Here is a 22,136-nt window from a genome sequence, read left to right as displayed (position 1 = left end):
CCCGCTGACAATTAAGTGGGCAATTAAGCCAATTAACGATGCAATCAACAGCGATTTCACGTGGTCCGTCTACACTTATGGTTGGCAGAAAGGCCGTCCGCCCAGGTGGCATTCAAATTTTTGCTCAAACCTCGATCCAGGGCGGGATGAAATCTCCATGGAGGAATAAAATAAAAATAGATATCTGGGCATTGGTTTTTTTATGAGATGCTTTCAAGTGCTTGATTATGCTGCATGGACATATTTTGCAGCATTTTTGTCATGCCCTTTATTCTGTGGAGATCTGCAGCTCCCTGGGGCAGATCTTTGCCTTCAGGGAGCTCTCTTGAAGTGCACACCAGCACCCTTGGTTACGTTGGTGCCCACCACTTCCCGCTCCCGCCCGGGCAGCGCTGAGCATTTCAGCGGGCATTTCACGTGGCCAGCTGAAATGGCCGTTAATTGGCCAGCCAGCATGAAATTGTGGTCAGGGGCCAATCACGGTCTATGGCCTATTTCCCGTCCACTCCCGGGCCCACCGGGCGCACCCGATGACCAAAAAATTCAGGCCGAGGTGTCTCTGGAAATCAGGGTTCCAAAGCATTGAGGCTGATAATTTCATAGCAGAAAATAGGCCATATCAGCATTTTTTTATACCCATCATGAACTTAGCAATTTAAGCTTTTTTTTGTATTGAACTTCCAAAGTGTACTGGAAGCAACGTTAATCCATCAAAAAATGGCATCTTTTAGAACAAAAGGATAGTGAAAATCCATTTTAAAGCTGCTGAATGAAAAGGATAACCTGTTTAATGACTGAAAGAGTCACATCTGAAATTCATTTTGCTGCTCTGCCTGGCTACTAATGGACACTATTGGTCAGCACAAAAATTAATCCACTATCAGCACCCATTTTAGAGAGGCGTTGCTTCAAAGTATAGAGAACAAAACTCAATTACTTTGTACATGAATTAATGTGTTTTTAAGGTTGACGGTTGACTCTGCTTGTTGGGTGCGCAGTGTCATAGTTACACAGGGTAAAGGCATTTTCTCTAAGGCGCGTCAGGAGTGCATATTGCATAATTACATACCACCATTCTTTGAGTTCCTGCCCTGTAATTAAAATGGAGTGGGACATCATGGGCTGGAGTTATCCAATTTTGCAATATGTCCCTTGCAAGTGTTGGAAGAAAGGGTAAAATGTTTACCTCTCACAGTGGAATATTCACATTTCCAAAAAGGTAAAACATTCCATTTCCTAACAAAATTAACATCCAAGGCCTGAAATTGTGAGGTTCCGCTTTCAGTTTGGGAACTCGCTATGGCTCATAATTCCAAGTATATGTTCCACATGCTTAAATCCCTGTGTACCACAACTCCCAGCAGTCAATAAAGATGGCCAATAGGAACCTGTGCTATTGGTAAAGATCAGTCCCCTTGTGAAGGAATAATTGCGATAAAGATGTTTTACGCTCAAATTCACATTGCTTCAACGAGTCCACACCTAGCATTCACCTCTGTAACTTGTACTCATATCTTCTGGCTTGGCCTGCTGAATTTTGATTCTGAAAGTTAACTCATCATTCCCAAGGTTGAATAGAAAGTTATGAGGGTCAAAGAAGCATTGGTATCAAAGCTACTCAAATCACCCCGTGGCATACATGATCAAAAAAGGACATCCAACCAATGAGCGTGCAAGTGGTAACTATAGACACATCATCATTGTAATAAACTTGATATACCAGACTGGTTTCTTGTTAGAAACAGTAAACTTTACTTACAGAGCTCTTGATGAAGCTACATGCTTGAACCAGATCCACGACTAGAAAGCTCTGCCCCTAAGATTACCTGCTCTTAGGGCTGCTTTATCTGTACAGTCACATGATCCCCAAAACATTATGATAGGTTTTACTTACTATCACTACATTCCTCCCCCTTCAATTTTGTTGTACATCTCTTATTTGCAAGAATATCTTAATCTAAACCCTATCCATACAAATATACACAGTTCATGCAACTAGGTGGTTTTCTGATTTGGGTACAGTGATGTAGCTCTACAACTTCAGATTCTACCACTGGATCAACTTGACCAGGAACTGCAGCATCAGGGACATCCTTAGACAATGGCAGTTCAGAAATATTTAATTCAACAGGGACATCGGATATGTCTATTCTATGTCAATCTGGCACCTCAGGGATCAAAGGTTTAGCTTCAATTGCAGGTGGAGTAATTGGTTGTTGGTATGTCTCTCTACTACTTAAATGATCCACATGTTTCCAAACAATTCGGTTTTCCACTTCCATTTAGTGTGACAAAGGTCCTTCGGTCCTTCGAACCTGCTCCACCATTCAATATGATCATGACCGATCCTTGATCTCAATACCATACTCCTGCTCTCTCCCCATACCCCTTGATGCCTAGAGCCCAGGAATTATTTCCTTCTTAAATATATTCAGTGACCTGGCCCCCAAAGCTCTCTGTAGTAGAGAATTCCACAGGTTCACCACCCTCTGAGTGAAGAAATTTCTCCTCATCTCAGGTCTAAACAGTCTACCCCATATCTTGAGACTGTGACCCCTTGTTCTAGACCTCCTCTCCCCCACCCAGAGGAAATATCATTCCTGCATTCAGTCTGTCCAGCCCTGTCACAATTTTATACACTTCAGTGAGATCCTCTCTCAGTATTCCAACCCACTTATACCAATATATACCAAGAACCCAAATAGGCCCAGTTCCAAAATTTCACACAAAAATTGTCTCTCCCATGGTAAATTTTCGATCTTTACTGTGAATATCATGATTCACTTTCTGGCAATTCTGTTTCTTCTCTACCTTCCCCTCTAAGTTAGGGAACACCAGACTCAATTTTGTACAAAGGTGGCATTTCAGATGGTGTTGAACCCATAGTTACTCGAGGAGTTGTGCAATAGTTGAAAAGAAATTGTGAAATTCATGTTTCTAACATTCCTTTGGATAGCGTTTTTGTTCCTGTTTTAAAAGTTTGTACTGCTCTTTCTGCTAACCCATTGGATGAGGGATGATATGGTGCTGTTTTAATATGTTTAATCCCATTTAAATTCACAAATCTCTGCAAATCTGTACTAGTGAAAGCAGCACCAGTAACCAAAACAATGACTTCTGGTAGGCCATGTACACCAAAACATTGGCACAGCTTTTCAAAAGTTGCACATGATGTCAGTGATCTCATTTCATACACATCCACCCACTTAGAATGTATGTCAATGATCACAAGAAACATGGTACCTAAAAATGGACCGAAATAATCTATTTGTAGTCTAACCCAGGGTTGACCAGGCCACTCCCATGGATGCAGTGGAGCTGAAACGGGCAACTTCTGCTGTTGCTGACATTGGAGACAGTGTTTAACACTTTTTTTCTATATCACTGTCTATATCTGGTCACCAGATAGATCCTCATGCGAGCATCTTCATTTTGAAATGCCTGGATGCGCGCTGTGAAGTTCTGTTAAGAGTGGTTCTCTTCCTTGTGAAGGGACGATGACTCTTGATCCCCACAACACGATTCCATCTTGACAACTTAACTCTGATTTATGGGCATGGAATGGTTTTAACTCTTCAGAGAATTATGGCATTCGGCCATCCTTGCAACACCTGTTCTCAGACACTTGATCAAATTGGATCCTAATTTGTCCAGTTCTTTATCTGCATCGCACAGACTAGAAAGGAGTCTAGGAAATTCAACACAAGTAAAATTTCTTGAGGCACTGGAGCATGTGTAATGCTATCTGGCAAAGGAAGGCAACTGAGGGCATCTGCATTTGCTATGTGTACACCCGGATGGTGCATAAAGGTATACTCATATGCTGACAAAGTCAAAGCCCATCTTTGAATTCTGGTTGAGGCTATTGGTGGAATTGCTTTATTTTCACTAAATAAAGCCATAAGTGGCTTGTGATCAGATGCTACAGTGAAATGTCAACCATGAAAATATTGTTGGGATTTCTTTACTGCAAAAATTACAGTTAAGTCTTCTTTTTCAAGTTGTGAGTAATACTACTCGGAGAGGGTTCTGGAGATATATCTTATTGGTCTTTCGGAACCATCTCCCATCCTGTGTGACAATACCGCTCTCATCCTATAGGGAGATGCACCACAAGTTAACATCAATTCTTTTGATTGGTTTAAAGTGTACTAGCAGACACGATGAGTGTAAAAGCTTCTTGACTTTTAAGAAGGCTTCTTCTTGTTACACCTTCCATGACCATCTATGGTTCTTCTTCAATAAAAAGTGTAAAGGGGCTAACACTGTAGACAAATTAGGCAAGAAGCAGCCATAATAATTTATCATGCCCAAAAAGACTTGAGTTCAGTAGGAGAGGCCACCTCCTTGATTGCCCTGACTTTCTCCTCTACTGGATGCAACCCTTGGGCATCCACTTGATGATGCAAATAAGTGACTTCAGTTGCTTGGAAAGTGCACTTCTCTTTTTTCAATCATGCATCAGCGTCCAAAAATCTCCTTAAAACTTCTTCTGGGTTGGCCAAATGTTCGGCTTCTGTTGATCCTGTGATCAGGACGTCATCCAGGTACACTACAACTCAGGGAAGTCCTGTAATAGGTTTTCCATGGCTCTTTGGAAAATCACAGGCAGATGATACACTAAAGGGTAGATGTGTATATTGGTACAGGCCCTGTGGTGTTGAAGGTTACATACCCTCTAGATGTGCTGTCCAGATCTAGCTGTTGGTATACATGGCTCATGTTCAGTTTGGTGTAGGATTTTCCTCCTGCAAGCTTAGCGTACAGACCTTCAATCCTCAGGATTGGATATTCGTCTAATTTAGCATCCTTGTTCACAGTTAACTTGTAGTCTCCGCAAATACGAATATTTTGGTCTGATTTCATCAAAGGGACCATGGGCACTGCCCACTCTGAAAATTGAACAGGCTGGATTATTCCTAACTTCTCTAAGTGGCACAATTCTGCATCCACCTTCTCCTTTAGGGCATAAGGCACAGATCTGGCCTTAAAGAATCTACATATATTTTTGCTTGTAGGCCTTTTATCTTTCCCAACTCATCACAGAATACTCTGTCATACTTTTTAACAGCTCAGGAATTCCTTCTGTTCTAACCTGAAAAAATTTCTGGCCAGTCGAGCTTAATTTCTTTCAACCAATCACAGCCCAAATGGCTAGGTCCTTTACCTGTTACAACAATCACTGGCAGTTGTGCTGTCAGTTGCCTGTAGGCACAGTTACAGTGGCAATGCCTTTCACTTGTATTGCCTCTCCAGTGTATGTCTTCAGCTGAGCCTTGGTTTGCTCCATGTTCAGCGGCTGGGTACCTTTGATTAGGTACTTAAAGATGTGTTCTCCCACCACTGTGCTCAATGCTCCCATGTCTACCTCCATGACTAGAGGCTTCCCATTTACTTGAATTGGTTCTGTTTTCCCAGCCTTGAGATTGTATAGGGAATAGGTATCAGTATCAGCAGCTTCTGATTCATTTATATTGTTCACTTCAATCATCTTGGCCTGCTGTCTGATTGGCTGTCTTGATCTTGCCCTGCATTGCTTTATAACATTCCCTTTTTTATGACAGTAGCAGCACTCTGCCTCTTTAAATGTACAGGTTTCTGGTACAGGTTATCTCCACATAGGTAACAAATTAATTTCTGAATCGCTGGTGAGATGCTTCCAGTATTTCTTTTTGTTTTTTGAGTGGTTGAGACTGTTTCCCGCTTCACAGTTGTCTCCCTGGTTTTCATGCCATGCCTGGTGGTAGATTCCTGCCCCAATGGAAGAACAGCACCATGTTGCACACTCTGCAAAGCTTGTGAGTGCCTCTCAGTGCTCACCATTGCTAGCGCTATTTCCATGGCGCATTTCAGATCAATATTAACTTCTGCAAGTAAACGGCACTGAATGGCATCAGCATGTACACCACAAACCAAATGATCTCTCAACATATCACTGAGAGTATCTCCGAAGTTGCAATGCTTAATCAACTGTTTTAACTTCACGATATACATTGCAATTGACTCACCGGGGGCCCTTACTCTAGAGTTGAACTTGAATCTGCATAATCACCGATGGCTTAGGCTGTAAACTAGCTCATTGAAAGATCTGGAATTTGGTGCATTCGGGGCTGTCAGACTGTGGATCAGGTTATATGTCTTGCTCCCACAGACACTTAAAAGAATTACTTTCTGCTTCTCCTCCATTGTTACTTTATTTGTCACAAAATAGAAACCTAGGCGCTCTATCTACTCTAGTCTTCCATGGACGAGTCGTATGGGCCGATTCTGCCAAAAAATGACATGACTGGTGGGTATACTTTCTTCCTGTCCTAAAAAATTGATATACTCACACTTAGGAGGCGAGATGCAGTGTCGGAGCTATTTATCCTTGTCACCATTTGTAACAAATTTAGAGTACCTGAAAGGTTTCTTGTTAGAAGCAGTGAACTTTAATTACAGAGCTCCTGATGAAACTACATGCTTGAACCAGGTTCACGACTAGAAAGCTCCTTCCCTAAGATTACCTGCACTTAGGGCTGATTCGTCTGTACAGTCACATGATTCCCAAAACACTATGATAGGTTTAACTTACTATCACTACAATCATACAAGACAGTTATTTAGGAAGCCCTCATGATTCCTTCATTATATGACACCTAAAGGTGTCTGCATTAGTTGTAGGCATGCCGGCTGTTGAGAGACCAGGACTATTATCTATAGTTTTGGTTGACAACCTCACTGAGAAACACTTAGACAGTGATGGAATAGAAGTACAATGAAACAGATGCCTCAACTGTATTGATTTATGGCACAACGCTGGTATATTTGAGCAAAGGTTCTGCTTTATGAACAATTCATGCAGGGTGCGTCTTTTAATCCTACAAAGATGTCCAATAAAATCATGTCTGCAGCATTTCTTTTTATTTATTCATGGGATGTGGGCATCATTGGCTTGGCCAGCATTTATTGCCCATCCCTAACTGCCCTGTTTAGAGGGCATTTAAGGGTCAACTGTGGGTCTGGAGACACATGTAGGCCAGAACGGCAAATCTGCTTCCCGAGAGGACATTAGTGAACCAGATGGGTTTTTACGACAACTGGCAATAGCTTTGTAGTCATCATCAGCCTTTTAATTCCAGATATTTATTAAATTCAAACTTCACCATCTGCCATGGTAGGATTTGAACCCGGATTCCTAGAGCATTACCCTGGGTCTTCTAGAATATTAGTCCAGTGCCAATACCACTACACCACCACCTACCCCATAATGCTGTGTAATTAACAATTCAAAGGAAGCCAACATACAGCAGGACAAAGAGGAAGTTCCCTATGCAGCAGGGAGGAAGTCTCCTAAACAGAACTAACAGAGAAGGAAGAGGATAAAGAACAGGAGGAAAAAATAGAGAAAGCTGAACTGCATCCTGGTTTGGCAGGAACCTGATCCAACCCTGGATGGGTATTGAAGGCCAGAGAAACAACACAGAATGCTCCCAAAAATAGCACTTACTTTAAGCTATCTGCCATCTTATGCATCCTCCAATCAGTGAGGACCAAAATATGCCCTTTCCAACAGAGGCACTCCACACTAAGAAATAAAGTGCTTAAAAGTATTAAGTGCTGTCTATGTAATGGTACACTTTGCCTTCTACTGCTTGCTGTCCTTTAATGACTGTACTTCCTCTAAGTGTCAACCTTACTGTTACATCAAAGCCTTCCCTGAGTGGGAGGATCAAGTGTGGTGCAGGCTTCTGTTAGTCAGTGTAGATATTAGGAAGGGGCAGATTTACACAAGAGTGTTCAGGGAACATGTCTAGCGGCCCCAGCCTAATATTTAAATAAAATATAATTTGTCATGAATTACTTTATTATTACTTCAGCATGTATCTGTTATACAGGCCTATTTCTTCATGCACTTTCCTATACTTAGGTGTGTTATTGGAGGGACATTTGCAGGGGCAGGTCCAGGACCCCAAGAATTCTTAATCAGGCTCTGGGTGTGAGGGGGCTTTGCACTTTTGCTTGCAAGATCATCGGTTGGCCTTGCTATAAATAGAGCCAAGTCTTAACAAGGCAGTGCCTGCCTGCTCACTGGCATCCCTGAGGAAGCTCCCTCATATGCCGCTTCTTCTGCCAAGCCCCAGGTGCTGGGCACCCCTGCAGGATGCCTTGCAATCTGTGTGAGAGCAGACTGCTGCTGAGGAGTGCGAAAGCTCCCATGAATGTTTTCTCAAGCTGTTCCCCAGGCTGTCAAATTTGACAGCAACAGATTCCTGAAAGTTTGAGCCCGAGGCCTTTATAATACCAGGCATAGTGTTTATGAGAAAAACTGTGGCTGCTCTTAATTCCCCTGGAGCTCCCTTGCGATTACCATTGTGAAAATTCCTCACACATTACCACAGCGAGATTGTTTAGTCTCATATATAAAAATGGGATGCCTTGTTATTGTGATTATCAAGTGCCCAAAATCAAGATGCAACTGATTGAGGTGAAAGATTGCGTTGCCGCCATGACATGCCAGTACAATTGGAACAGCTTTGTTCAGGGTATCGTCTCCTTGACAACCTTTCTTAATTGTTAACATTTTTCCTCATCTGTGCCAATAATCCTCTCACACACAAAATGGTGTTCGCACACTCTGTCACCCTTCGCGAGCGAACTAGTTGGCAAATTCCCGAGGAGGGTGCACCCTCAAGTCCAAATATGGCAAATCTCCCGTCCTTTTCAGATCTCTCTCAGCATCATCTCCAAGGCTTTGTGTGTAAAGGGGAGCAGTTCTTCCTTCTCCCTGAGCCCTTGAACTACCCTCAGCCAATTTGTTTCAGTACAGTCCAAAGAATATTTCCTGCTGTAAACTTCCGCTGCTGATATTTTGTATATCTCCTTAAAGCATGCTTCAAGCTTCTTAAATCTGTAGGTTTGCCAGGTATTCTGTCCTGTGATCTGTGGGCTCCTAGCGCATGGTTCAATCCATGCTGTGAGCTGCAAATAATTATGTAACCAAGCCCAATTCTTTTTACATCTGTTTCATTAAAGACCATTCCTTTGTTCAAATAGGTTCGGGGGCTGAATGTTACAGAGTGCCTGTCCAAAGATTAGGTAGCTTCTTATTTGCATAGCAATTACAAGTCTGTCACAATCCTGTAAATATGTTGTGCAATTCCAGTACCACTTAATTCTGGGTACAGTGCCTTTATATACATTACCTCTCTATTTAAATAGACATAGACTCACTTTTAATCAAAAACGGTGATCATTAATTCCTGCCCTGTGGATGTTGCGTTTTGATGAAAATCAATAAAATCATAACATGCGCCAGGCAGAGAATCCCCGTTGACCAATATATATCAATTTATTTGCAGTACAATAGCATAATGATTACGTTGCTGGACTAGTAATCTCAAGGCTTGGACTAACCACCCAGACCAATGAGTTCAAGCTCCACAGTGGCACCTGGGGAATTCAAATTCAGTTAATTAAATAAATCTGGATTATAAAAAAGAGCTAGTATCAGTAATGGTGACCATGACATTACCAGATTACGGTAAAAGTAAAACAACGTCATCATGGAAGGAAATCTGTCACCCTTGCCCAGTCTGGTCGTGTGTGACACCAGGCTCACAGCCAGGTGGTTGATCTTATATAACTGCCCCTGAAATAGCCAAGCAAGCCACTCAGTTGTACAGAAATTGACAATAAATGCTGGCCTTGCCAACGATGACCACATCCTGTGAATGCAGATTTTTAAAAATCCCACTTTTTAGGATTCAAAAAATAAATTGCATTCATCAAGGCAAGTGATGTTACCAAAGGAAAATGGAACAGATTTCCATTCACTCAGTGTCAATATGAAGCATACTCAGGTTAGATGTAGTACAGCGAGTTAGGGCATAAACAGTCCACTTTACTCAACCTCTGTGCCTGTCTGAATTTCTTCTATTTTCTACACAAGCCACCTATGTCCTCTCAGTATGAGTCTCCCAGCTTAGTGCTAACTTCTGCGCAGTTTTATGTTGAGTGCTCATATCCACAATCAGCTGGATTGGGACTACACAAAGCATCTCACGTAGGATCCTCTTAGCTGTCAGCGCATCAACCTGAACTGCATTCAAATATTGGTCAGTGAGTTGAAAGGACAGCGTGTTAACCCACTCCACTGCCCAGTCGCCCAAAATAATTTGAGTAAAAACGGCAGCAGTTTGATTTATACAATGTCAATAATAATTGGTTCACATCCACCACATCATGAACATTATGGGGTCATGTTTTACCTGTTCTGCCTGGTGGGATGGGAAAATGCCTTCAAAATGGAACATCTGCCTGAACTCCTGTTCCTGACAAGAGCTATTTTAACTGCACACTGCAGCTAGGTGACTGAGGCACCCACCTGAATAAATATAAACAGAGGTTCTATAAGGACCCCAATAATGAAAGCCTAAGGAAGGAAGCTGTTGCAGCCTGCTCATCAGTTGAAGGAAGGTCGGCAGCTGTAAGGATAGACTGAGTTTCCTTTGGGTTTCACAAGGAAAGACTGAATCTGCCCTGCCCCAGATATCCCCACCTTCTCTCCAGCAATACCTTCCTGAAACCCCATCCCCTTGACATACCTTCTTGCCAGCGGGCGTCCATTTGGTGCTTGCCAGAGCCACCTGGCCACATGAACATCCCATTCCTCTCCCACCTTCCATCCAACTAACATTTCGGCTTGTTATCAGCCTGGCAACTGACTGGCAGCATTAATATGGGCCCCAAGATTTAAAAGATTCTGGGCCTTAAATTCAGACAGAAAAGTGCTTTTTGTATTTACCCCACTCCTCGTCCACCTGAAAATCGGCCACTATTTATTAATAGTAACCCTTTGTAGAGAACAAGGATTTCAGGTCGCATAAGTCTTTTGCATTAAGACATTTGTCCAAATGTTTACTGTCCTTTTACAATAATACAGCAAGGCAAACGCTATGGCCATTGAAGATGAGAGTATCCCATACTTTATCCTCCTTCTCTCCTCCAATGTCATCCTCATTCCACAATCTCTTGAGCAGAAGCTGATGTGTAAGCTTGCACTTCTTACTTTCTCTTCTCCCCTTACCACAACCCTACTTATGTCCCTTTCTGATATCCATGAGCTGCAACCTGCCCTGACAATGAAAGAAGAGCAAAAAGACAGCAAAGATGAAGACACATTGTCACTCAATTTCACAGTCACAGCTATTAGCTCAGATACGCAGTGTGTAATTTAGAGGATAGCATTGAAGTGGGATCTTCTTCACATGGTGAGACACCAGACACAAGTGCACTGCAACTAGGACAGCTGGGAAGGATAATGTAGGTGGAGGGTGAGATCACACACTAGAGCTTGAAGCCCATCTTTTCCAACATGGTTAGTTACCTCTAGCAGCACACCTGTGAAACTAACCATGATGCAGTGTCAGATAAGTGATGGCTCAGCTTCCATTGCAGAACAAGTAGCATGCAGCCAATATGTGGGTGCTTCACTGGAAGCTTGGACTGTTGCTGCCATGGATCTGTATAACACTTTTCAAAGGCACAATATACTCTGGTAAATCTGCTCTCCAACAGAGTGCTAGAGTTGCTGAAACAGCAATGGATCTATAGAGTACAAACCAGCTGTCCTCTCTCAGGATGACAGCATTCATGCTGCCCCCTTGTCACACTGCCCAATGCCCTTGCTATTGCCCGCTGTCAGCCAGCCAGTCCACACTGCTGCAGCCCAGGCTGAGACGGTGCAGTCTGCAGCCAGGCCTCCGAGGCTTAGAGTTACTTGAGGTCACCCACAAGTCCATCTGCAGTCTTAATTCTCCACTGAAAATCAGTGACCTCCATGGTATAGCCACTGAGGAAACAACTTGGGGACGGTACGACTTGCAAAGACACATAGATGAGGAACTAGGAAATGCACAAGAGTGATTATTTTTGTAAGCTCTATGATATGATTACACTTATAATTTTGGATTAGAATGTGTACTTTGTGTTAGATTTAATGTTGTATTGTGGGATAAAGGATGATGTGATGGTCAATGAGAAAGGTAAGGAGTGGGGTGTTGGCTGGCGAATGGGGAATTGGTGTTGAAGTTACTGCCTCATCCATTGAATATTTCTTTATGTAGAGCCCAGGCAGAAAAGGATTGTCTAGGTTGATTCCTCCTCTTCCACCTCCTCCCCTGGCTCTTCCTAGAAAAATAACAACATAGCCTTTATGAAGATGGCATCCATTCCCATCTGAAGTGTGGGTGCGTGCCAAGGATCCATTTTTGAAGCTTAAGGGGTTCAGTAGCACCGAGGAAATGAGCACTATAGAGGCCAATTTCACCTCCATCTTGTTTAAGTTGAGTAAGGTGACCCAATAATTTGGCATAGTATTTATTTTGTGTTATTTTCTGAAGATCAGTTCTACTGGTTGAATTGAGTGAGTTTGATTATAACTGCTATTTTAGTTACTTTAGTTATTTTAGTTCACCTTACTGTGAAACAAAATAGCTCATCAGTTTGTTATCACCAAGTGTTTACAAATCTCTCTGAAGTTTGTGAAAGATTAAGAGATTGTGTGAAAGATGCAAATATTTAGTCCAGGTCACAACAGAGAACTGTTGTAATATCTTTGAGTTACTCCATCAACTAAATATATACAGGTTTGTGTGAAGTACCGCCCATGGAAGTTATAGGAGCAACTGAGCCCAAGAAGGTATCTGCAGCAGAATTGAATTGATAGCAGGATATTACAACACTGAAACACCATCAAGGGCTTTAATTGACACCAAAAATGATACAGAAAACTTTGACCATTTTATCAAAGCTTGAGATTATGATACAGCTTCCAACATGTAGGGGAGAATTTTCTCCCCATCGGGCGGGCTGGTTGGGAACAAGCACGGGCAGGCATGAAGCCAATTGCTGCCCACGATTGGCTCTGCGCCGCCATTTTACGTGGCCAATTAAGGCCCGCCCAGTGTGAAATGCGGCTCCCAAGGACAGCGGGAGTGGGCGGGCGGTGGCAGGACTGCAATGACTGCTGGGTCCAATGGCAACCAAGCGGCCTGTTTAAAGAGTGCTCCTGCAGACTTGCAAAGGCTGTGAACCATGACCAGCAGAAGGGCTCCCCAGAGCGCTGCTGGTGAGCAGGCCTGGCAAGAGGGCATGTCAGCAGGGCACTGTGCCCATCGCTTTTTGGATGAGTACCTTGCTGCCCTCCTCGAGGAGGTGGCAGCACAGCTTGAGATCCTCATTCTCAGAGAAGGGAGAAGGAGGCCCCCCCACACATGACCAAACATGCCTGGGAGGAGGTGGCAGAGATAGTGAGTTCGCACGGCGTGGTGCGACACATCTGGGTTCAGTGCCACAAGCATTTCAATGACCTCTTGTGTTCGAGAATGGTGAGTACCATGTTGGCATTGGTCATTTAACACAGCAGTTAGGCTTTCCCCCCTGGAACCGCACCCCCGCACAACTCTGAATGTAGTTACTGCATTGAATCATTCTCGGCATGTGTCCTTCGCTGGGTGGGCCAGCATTTATTGCCCATGCCTATTTCACCCTGAGAGGATTGTGCTGAGCTGGATTCTGTACCCGCTGCATGTGGTAGACTGACACCCACTGTTTTGGGGGCAACCTCAAGGATCTGTAGCTAGGCGCAGTGCTGGAACTGCAAAACATGTCAAAGTCAGGCTGCTGACATGCTGGGAGGGAACTTCCAGATGGTGGGGGCACCCATCCATCTGCTGCCCTTGGCATTCCACGTGCTTGTGTGTCCTTGCTTTAGAAGGTCATACTCTGTGATGGAGGCAGCATGTGGGCAAGGGAGGGTCAGCCCTGGCTGCTTGGTGTGAGTGTGCGGCAGCTGCGGGGTTACAAATCACTGGAGCCCTGCAATGTCCCTCTCTGGTTGGGGTGGCAGGGATGCATTGAAAATCCAGGTACAGGGTGGACTAATCAATGCTCCCCTCTCCTTTTCTGGAGAAGTCCGCACACAACACCGCAGAGCAGATGCGGACTGGCAGAAGCCAAGCCCAGTTGGCCATTATAACCAGATACGAGCAGGAGGCGATGGAGCTAGAGAGACACCATGTGCCCAGGTCCACCAGTGGCAGTGAGGCTGGGGTGCTACAGGGAGGCAAGAGTGCCATGCACTGAGGTCACTATGTCTGTCTTTGCAACCATTCCACTGTTGACTGTTCAGTGATTGAAGCTTCCAAACATGGGTTTTCCATTGATTATGGAAGGATCAGCGCATACTGATCCAGGGGCCAGGCATGCACATCGACATTGTCTCGACTTTAACTAATCAAATGTCCTTCTTCCTTTTAGCATCACCGGAGCAGGGCCAGGAGGAAGAGGCAGAGGGGCCACCTCTCACCTCTGAGGGCACAGAGGAAACCGACTCACCAGCATCACACCATCTCTGCCAGGCAGGCACCAGTACAGATACCAGCACCTCAGTGGGGATTAGAACGTTGGCTAGTGTCCCGGGGCACAGTGGTGAGGGCACTTCATACTTGCTTGAAGTGCAGGCGGAGACAGAGAGTGTCCAGGGTGCCTGATGATGGGCCTCTGAAGTCATCCCTGAGGCAGCAGATGCTGGAATTCCAGTAGGGTCTGCGGGAGGATCTGGCGGAGATACGTGAGGCAATGCGTGGCATGGTCTCCGTGTTGGAGGAGTCCATGCGGAACATCAGCAATGCAATGACCCTCATGGCCAGGCGCCATGCTTCCTCCATGGAGAGAGTGGCGACAGTGGAGAGGCTCCTCCAGGAGAACAATCAGGGCCTCCTGGGGTTGCGCTCAGACCTGCAAGTCTTCACATCAGCATTGTCCTTGTGGTGCATTGTACAATAGTCAATGAAGGATCCCCTAAAAGGGCTGTTTCGTAGCGGGTGACGTGGGCAGCGATAAGGTGTTGGGTAGCCAAACGGTTAAGGAGAGCTGCAACTGCATGGGGAACATGTAGAACAACAGCGTACCCAAGGGTAAGGGACCGGGCAGGGACGACAGTGAGGTAGGCTGCCGCAATGGATCGAATACAGGAGGGATAACCACGCGCAGGATCTAAGCGAGTACTGTAATAAGCAACCAGTTGCTGGGCATCCCCATGGGACTGGGTAAGATCCCCCTGTGAAAAGCTGCAACGTTCGTGGACCTAAAGGCGAAAAGGTTTAGTATAATCTGGAAGGCCCAGGGTGGGGGCAGAAATAAGGGCTGTCTTGAGAGCCACAAAAGCTGCTTGGGAGTCCGACTCCCAAGTGAGGTCCTCAGAGGCTGAAGGGAGGGCGAGATCCTGTAAGGGCCTAGTGAGTTCCGCATAATTAGGAATCCACTGCTAACAATACCCCGTCATGCCGAGATAATGAGTCAGATTCTTTTTAGCGCAGGGGAGAGGAAGGGAGATAATGCTGTCGACACGGCGTTTGGATAGGAGTCGAGCGAGGCCATCAAGAACATGGCCCAAATACTCAGCATGGGGTCGACAAAACTGTAACATTTCCCGGGAGGCCTTATGGCCTTTACGGGTTAAGGCTCTCAAAAGGGTGAGGGAGTCATCAAGACAAGTCTGCTTAGACAGAGAGCAAAGAAGCAAGTCATCAACGTACTGGAGGAGAGTAGATCCTCCAGGAAGGAGACATTTGCAAGATCAGCCTGAAGGGCACGGGAGAAAATGGTCAGGCTTTCCATGTACCCCCGGGGCAACCAGGTCCATGTATACTGAGTACCATAAAAGGCGAAAGCAAAGAGAAACTGAGAGTCAGGGTGTATGGGTATGGAGAAAAAAGCTCCACAGAGGTCAATGACAGTATAACAAGTGGAGTTAGGGGGAACATAGGTAAGTATGGTAGCCGGGTTAGCTACAACTGGATAGGCTGGTATCACACAAGCATTTACTGCCCACAAGTCCTGGACAAACCGCCAGGTATTCTTGCCTGGCTTCCGCACAGGGAGTATAGGACTGTTGCAGGGGCTAACAGTGGGAATAACAACACCGGAGTTTAAAAGGTCTTGAAGGACAGACTTTGTGCCTTCCATCGCTTCGGGATTAAGAGGGTATTGAGACTTCCAAGGGAGGGATTTAGAGGGATCCAAAAGCTCCTGGAAGGTTCTGCTGATAATACCTGACCAACATCATTAGGACCCTTTGCCCACAAGGTATCAGGGATAGTTGCCAAGGCATCGAGGGAGTCAGTGGTTACACTACCTAGAGCATGGTGTTGAAAATAAGCAGGATACTCAAAGGGCATAGAGGGAAAAAATTGGATAGTCTGATCATAGATATTCAGGTAACCATCCATCAATTCCACAGGTGATTGGGGATCCGTGCACTGAAGGCGGTACACCATAGGACCAAGGTCCCTGGCCTGATATCCAATGGAGATACAAAGGATAACATGAGGCGCAACATCCCGGGCATGAAAAAGTGGTTGGGCAACTGGAGGAAGGGACACGGAGCCAGCAACTCCTTCAGGTCCAATGCAAAGGGAAGATATAGAAAGAACATAGCACTCACCCACATGGCCTGTTACCTCATGGACAAACTGATGATCCGAGCAGACAGAGTAGTGCGCTGTACAGTGAAGATCCCGAAGCCAGTGTTGCAGGGCCGGGTGGATGGTTATCGCAGTGGAAACACGGCGGTCGGTCAGAAGCTGGAGTAGCATAGTCTTGAGTTTATCGGATAAATCACAATGTCCGAAATTCCACCATTAAACGTGAGGATGATGCGAAGTTTCTTCCTGTCGAAGGCCGATGACTGTGGAATAAATAGACTCGGGAACTTGAAGGGTCGCAGAATTATTAGAACAGCCTAAAGTGCAACCGAGTTTGCAGAGGAGATCACGACCCAAAAGATTGACCGAGACTTCGGCCCTGAGGAGGAATCAATGGGATCCTTTTCTTCCGTTCAGGTCAAAGGGCTCTTCTTTGGAAATTGGTAGTGAAAGCAGTTGTCCCGAGACCCCAACAATGGAAACGGAATCGCTAAAGGGGGTGACATCAGGAGCCTCAACAGGCCGACAACCTCAGCTGGTCAGTGCCAGTGTGGGAGATGGATTGGGCAGCAAGTATCCCAGCTCGGTGCCCATCCATCAGTGGTGAGCAGGGAGGTCTGAAGGGAGCTCACGGCAGCGCAAGAGCTGCCTGTCATCTCAATGGGCTCTTCTCAGGACACTCTGGATGAGGGCAGCAGCTCCTGGCTCCTCTGCCAGTGACCATGGCATCCAATGAGGCTGCGGCGACTGGGGAGATGCCAGCCATGGAATTGGCCACTCCCTCCCAGGCGGGGCCATCAGAGACACCCGCCAAGGTCGTCGAGGCCAACAGGAGAGCACAGTGAGCAGGCTGTCTCCGATGCCAGCGCCAGCAAGGAGAGAGCACCTAGAAGTAGCACCTGAAAATGTAAACTTAAGGCACCATTGGCACCACACGGGCTTCTCACTGGTGGTTTTATGTTGCTCCACTATAAGTTGATTATAATTTGGTGTGATGCTGAACACCTTTGAATTAAATTTCTTTTCTGTTTAATTTTGTGACTTTATTAAACGCTTCATATATGAACATGGCTCAGGGTGATTCTTTACTTCTGCAGATGGACAGGAACCCATGATGTTATGAGTGACTTGTTTGTCATTGAGCTTTATTGACAAGTCAAATAGTTAATGTTCCTAACCAGACAGATGTGTCTCTCAGGTGTCGAGTGTGGAGCCTGCAGCCCTGCCTTGTTTTGAAGGCCCATCTGTGGTTAGCTAGCTGAAGGTCCTTTGGATTAAAGCCTTCTGGGTCTCCCTACCTCCCTGGAGGTTACCTGGGTCAGCGACTATCCCTCAGTGTTCTCCTGAGCGTGCTCGTCCTCGGGCTCACCACTGGACTCATCACGTGCAGATGGAGCAACTGCGTCTACATCGCCTTCATCCACTGCATCCCTCCTTTCCAGCACCAGATTGTGGAGCATGCAGCATGCAACCACTATCAGTGACACATGATCCAGGGGCAATTGGAGTGCGCCCGCTGAAAGGTCTAGGCATCGGAAGCGCATCTTGAGAAGACCGATGGTTCTCTCTACCATAGCCCTTGTGGTGCCCTGGCTCCTATTGTACCACTGCTCGGCCTCTGTTCTTGGATGGCAGAGAGGCGTCATGAGCCATCTTTTGAGGGGCTAGCCCTTGTCACCCAGCAGCCATCCATCCAGCTGGGCTGGAGCACTGAAGAGCCCCAGCACCCTGGGGGTGTCTGAGGATGTAAGCTTCATGGCAGCTGCCTGGGTACCCGGCACAGATTTGCAGAATCTGCATCCTATGATCACACACTATCTGCACGTTCAGGAGTGGAATCCCTTCCTGGTGACGAAGGCTCCCGGCTCACCCTCTGGCACCTTGATGGCCACATGCGTGCAGCCTATTGCACCCTGGATGAGGGGGAACCCAGCAATCGCTGCAAAGCCTCTGGCTCGCAGTGTCTGGCCAGCGTCATCCCAGCGGTAGTGGATGAAGGTCAATGTACACCTGAACTGAGCGTCTGTCACCTGCTTGACACAACTGTGGACAGCTGATTGGGACACTCTGCAAAGATCACCCACCGACTCCTGGAAAGATTCGGAGTGGAGGCATAGAAGTTGAGGGCAGCCTTGACCTTCGACGCCACTGGCATGGGGTCTCCACCCACAGTTGGCGTAGATCTCAGGGCTTAGCATTTGACAAATGGAGCGCACTGTCTCCCTTGACAGGCGGAGCCTCCTTTGGCAATGCACATCAGCCATATTGACGTAGCTGCTTCGCTGCCTGCATACCCTGGCAGCAGGATAGTGGCATCTTCTGCGGCCCCTTCCGCCTTGGACTTCCTGTTGGCCTGCACCCCTTGGGCCTGCACCTCTCCTCCCAAAGGTGGCTCCCCTGGAGGCTGAATATGCACTCGTGGCCTCCTCCCCCTCCTGGCCCTCCCTTTCTCCTCAGAGGAGGTGCCTCCAGTGCCTCCAACTCCCATTCCCAGGATAAGGGAAGGCTTCCTGAAACCAGCAAGACCCCAAAAATGATGTTTACCCCAGAGTACTGACCGAAAGCCTGTTATTCCTGTCCAAGCGGCTGTGAAGAGATTTGAAGTATTCCTGCTCAAACAGGCAAGTAGCAGTAAGCTTAAACATTAAATGTCTACCAAAGACTACTCTCGACCCCACTCAACTCTCTTATCCCGCCCGTTTATAAAAATGTGTCCTACCCGCCTGCCAGTTGCATCCATGCAATGATCTGAAGATCGCACGGGCCCTGAAAAATCGTTAATTACTGGCTCAAGGGCCTTAACTGGCATGTTAATTAATGGCAGGCACGCATTGGCAATCATCGCGTGCCCACCCACCGAAATATCGCGATGGCACGCATGCCAGACGTCACCATGCGTCATTTTACATGTCGACATGAAGGGCTCGTCCCCGAATGCTGATGAGAAAATTCTGCCTATAAATAAAAATAGAAAATGGTGGAAATACTCAGGTAGCACCTGTGGAGAGAGGCAGAGTTAACATTTCATTCAGTTCTGATGATAAGTCTTTGACCTGGAACATTAACCCTGTTTCTCTCCACAGGTGCTTCCTGACCAGCTGAGTATTCCCAATATTTTCTGTTTTTATTTCAGATTTCTAGCACCTACAATATTATGCATTTGCATTTTTAACACTTGTAAGCTTGAAGTTCCATTATTCAAGAATGGATGGCAAAATATATAACATCTAATGGAATATTTTTTATAAGAACAATTGATCATGTCTTGTTGGAGATGGGACCTCGCAATATGTGGCATGAGTTATAGTTTTATATAATTTACACTGTAACTTGTTGGAAATGTGAGATGATAATGGAAAGGTGAGAGCAACACGGTGTCTGGGACCTTAGTGAAACAGGACCAACAGTCAAGCTCCTTTACCAATGAGAATAAAGGATTGAGAAAGAAACAGATGAATGACAGAAAAGAAGGATGAATTAGAATCAAATCAGCCAGATAAAAAGAGGTAAAGGAAGATTGGATTAACACTGAAGAAAAAAGAAACAGAAAGAAAAATAAAAATATTTAAAAAAATAAAATTTGAAATAGTTAAATCTCTTAGGTGGATTTATTATATGTAGGAATGAGACGCAACAGTTTAAATTGTTCCCTTTCTGAGTTTGAGAGATTGATTAGCATTGCATTAACAACTATCAAATTGTTCAGAGGTACTTACTCTACAAGTATCAGCCCTGACTTTCTGCAGTAATTTTAATGGGCAATTAATGAACAAATCCAGCGGGAGGAATTACGGGGAGTTTGAGGGTCAGATGCCATTTGTGTCAGTCAAATAATGGTGCAAGATAAATTGATCAGCATGGTGTACAGATTCATAACTTACAGAGCATTTCTTCTTCTGAACTTGCTGAATTGCTGCATTAATAATTGTGTGTGCTGTGAATTCTCTGTCGTTTCTCCAGGAAGATCTGGCCCAGTTTCAAAGCAATTGAAAAATGAACATTTAATAATCAGATTTTAGGGTGGAGTTTTGCAGCCCCATCCGGGCAGGGGCAGGGCCGTAAAATACAGCGAACAGTTCAAAAGCCCATGGACTTTGGCGAGACCAGAAAATCCCATCCACAGAAGGAGGCATAAAATTCCGCCCTTCCGAACTCACTGTTGTAAATAGACGGATTTGGGGCTTGCAAATCATTTATTGCTTGGTACAAGGCATCTTTAATCTCTAGGCACCCTTACTGGCAAACAGAATTTCTCCAACTCAGGTGGTGTGCTACATTTGATTCTACAAATGACACATAACCTAATGCATATGGAAGGAACAATATATAATGTTAAATTACAGAATCATAAAAAAACATGACCAATAATAAAGTCTGAATGAATATTATTTATAGTTGCAGATGACATGAATCAGAAATTTGGCCTAAAAATAAACAGCTAACTAATGAGTCTTTCCCTCTGCATTTTCATATAATTTATCAAAGAATGGTCAAATGCAGAACCCATTGCAAAATGTGTCATAGGTGGCAGCAATAATGATTGTATAGTAATTTATGTAGTCATTGGCCATGGGGAGAATAATCCCCCTCATCGGGGGGGGCTGTGTGGGGGCAGGCGAGGGCAGGCACGGACCCAATCGGCGTCCCCGATCGGGTCTGCGCCAGCCATTTTATGTGGACGGGCCAATTAAGGCCCGCCCAGGGTAATGTGCGCCCAGAAGCGCAGAGCTCTCCCTGTACGGGCAGCTGGGGGGTTCCCAGAGTCGGGGCCTGGGTTCTTTCGCGCATGTGCACAAAAGAGGTGCCTCAGGAAGATTAGTCTAAGTTTTAAAATCTAAATAAAGGAAAGAAAATATTTTAAGACATGCCCCCAGTGTCACATGAGCTGGGACATGTCAATTAATTTTCATAAAAATTTTTATTCAATTCATAAACACTTCATGAAACCTCATCCTGCTGGTGGATGAGGCTCCATGAAAATTGGGAAGGCCGCTCTTCGCCTGCTCGCCAGCCCTTAAGGTTGGATGGGCAGCTCAGTTTATTAGTTTAATTAGTTTTTAAATGGCTTTAATAGGCCTTTGACAGTTTGGTGGGCGCGCAGCTGAGTCGGCTGCATGCCCGCCGAACTGAAAATCTAAATGACATGCTGTGACGTCACCTGACATCATTTTATGCCTCGGCGAATGGGGGCGGGGCCTGCTTGCCATGCTGAAAATTCTGGCCTATGTGATGATCTTACCTGTTTTACCACACAACTCAGGAAAAGCCATACTTACGAACATACAGGCTCTTGGTCCTTCAAGCCTCCTCCGCCATTCAATAAGATCATGGCTGATCTGATTGTAACCTCCCGCCTACCCCTGACAACCTGTCACCCGCTTATTAGTCAAGAATCTATCTAGCTGTCGTAAAAATATTCAAAGACTCTGCTTCCACTGCCTTTTGAGGAAGAGAGTTCCAAAGACTCACGACCCTCTGAGAGAAAAAAAATTCTTATTTTTAAACCATGACCCTTAGTTCTAGATTCTCCTACAAGAGGAAACATCCTTTCCACATCCACTCTGTCAAGACCTCACAGATTCTTAAAGGTTTTGAGCAAGTCACCTCTTACTCTTCTAAACTCCATTGGAGACAAGCCTAACCTGTCCAACTTTTCCTCATAAGACA

This window comes from Carcharodon carcharias, chromosome 10 (assembly GCF_017639515.1).
Source record: "Carcharodon carcharias isolate sCarCar2 chromosome 10, sCarCar2.pri, whole genome shotgun sequence".
NCBI classification, from domain to species: domain Eukaryota; kingdom Metazoa; phylum Chordata; class Chondrichthyes; order Lamniformes; family Lamnidae; genus Carcharodon; species Carcharodon carcharias.
Note: the sequence above shows the minus strand (reverse complement) of the source record.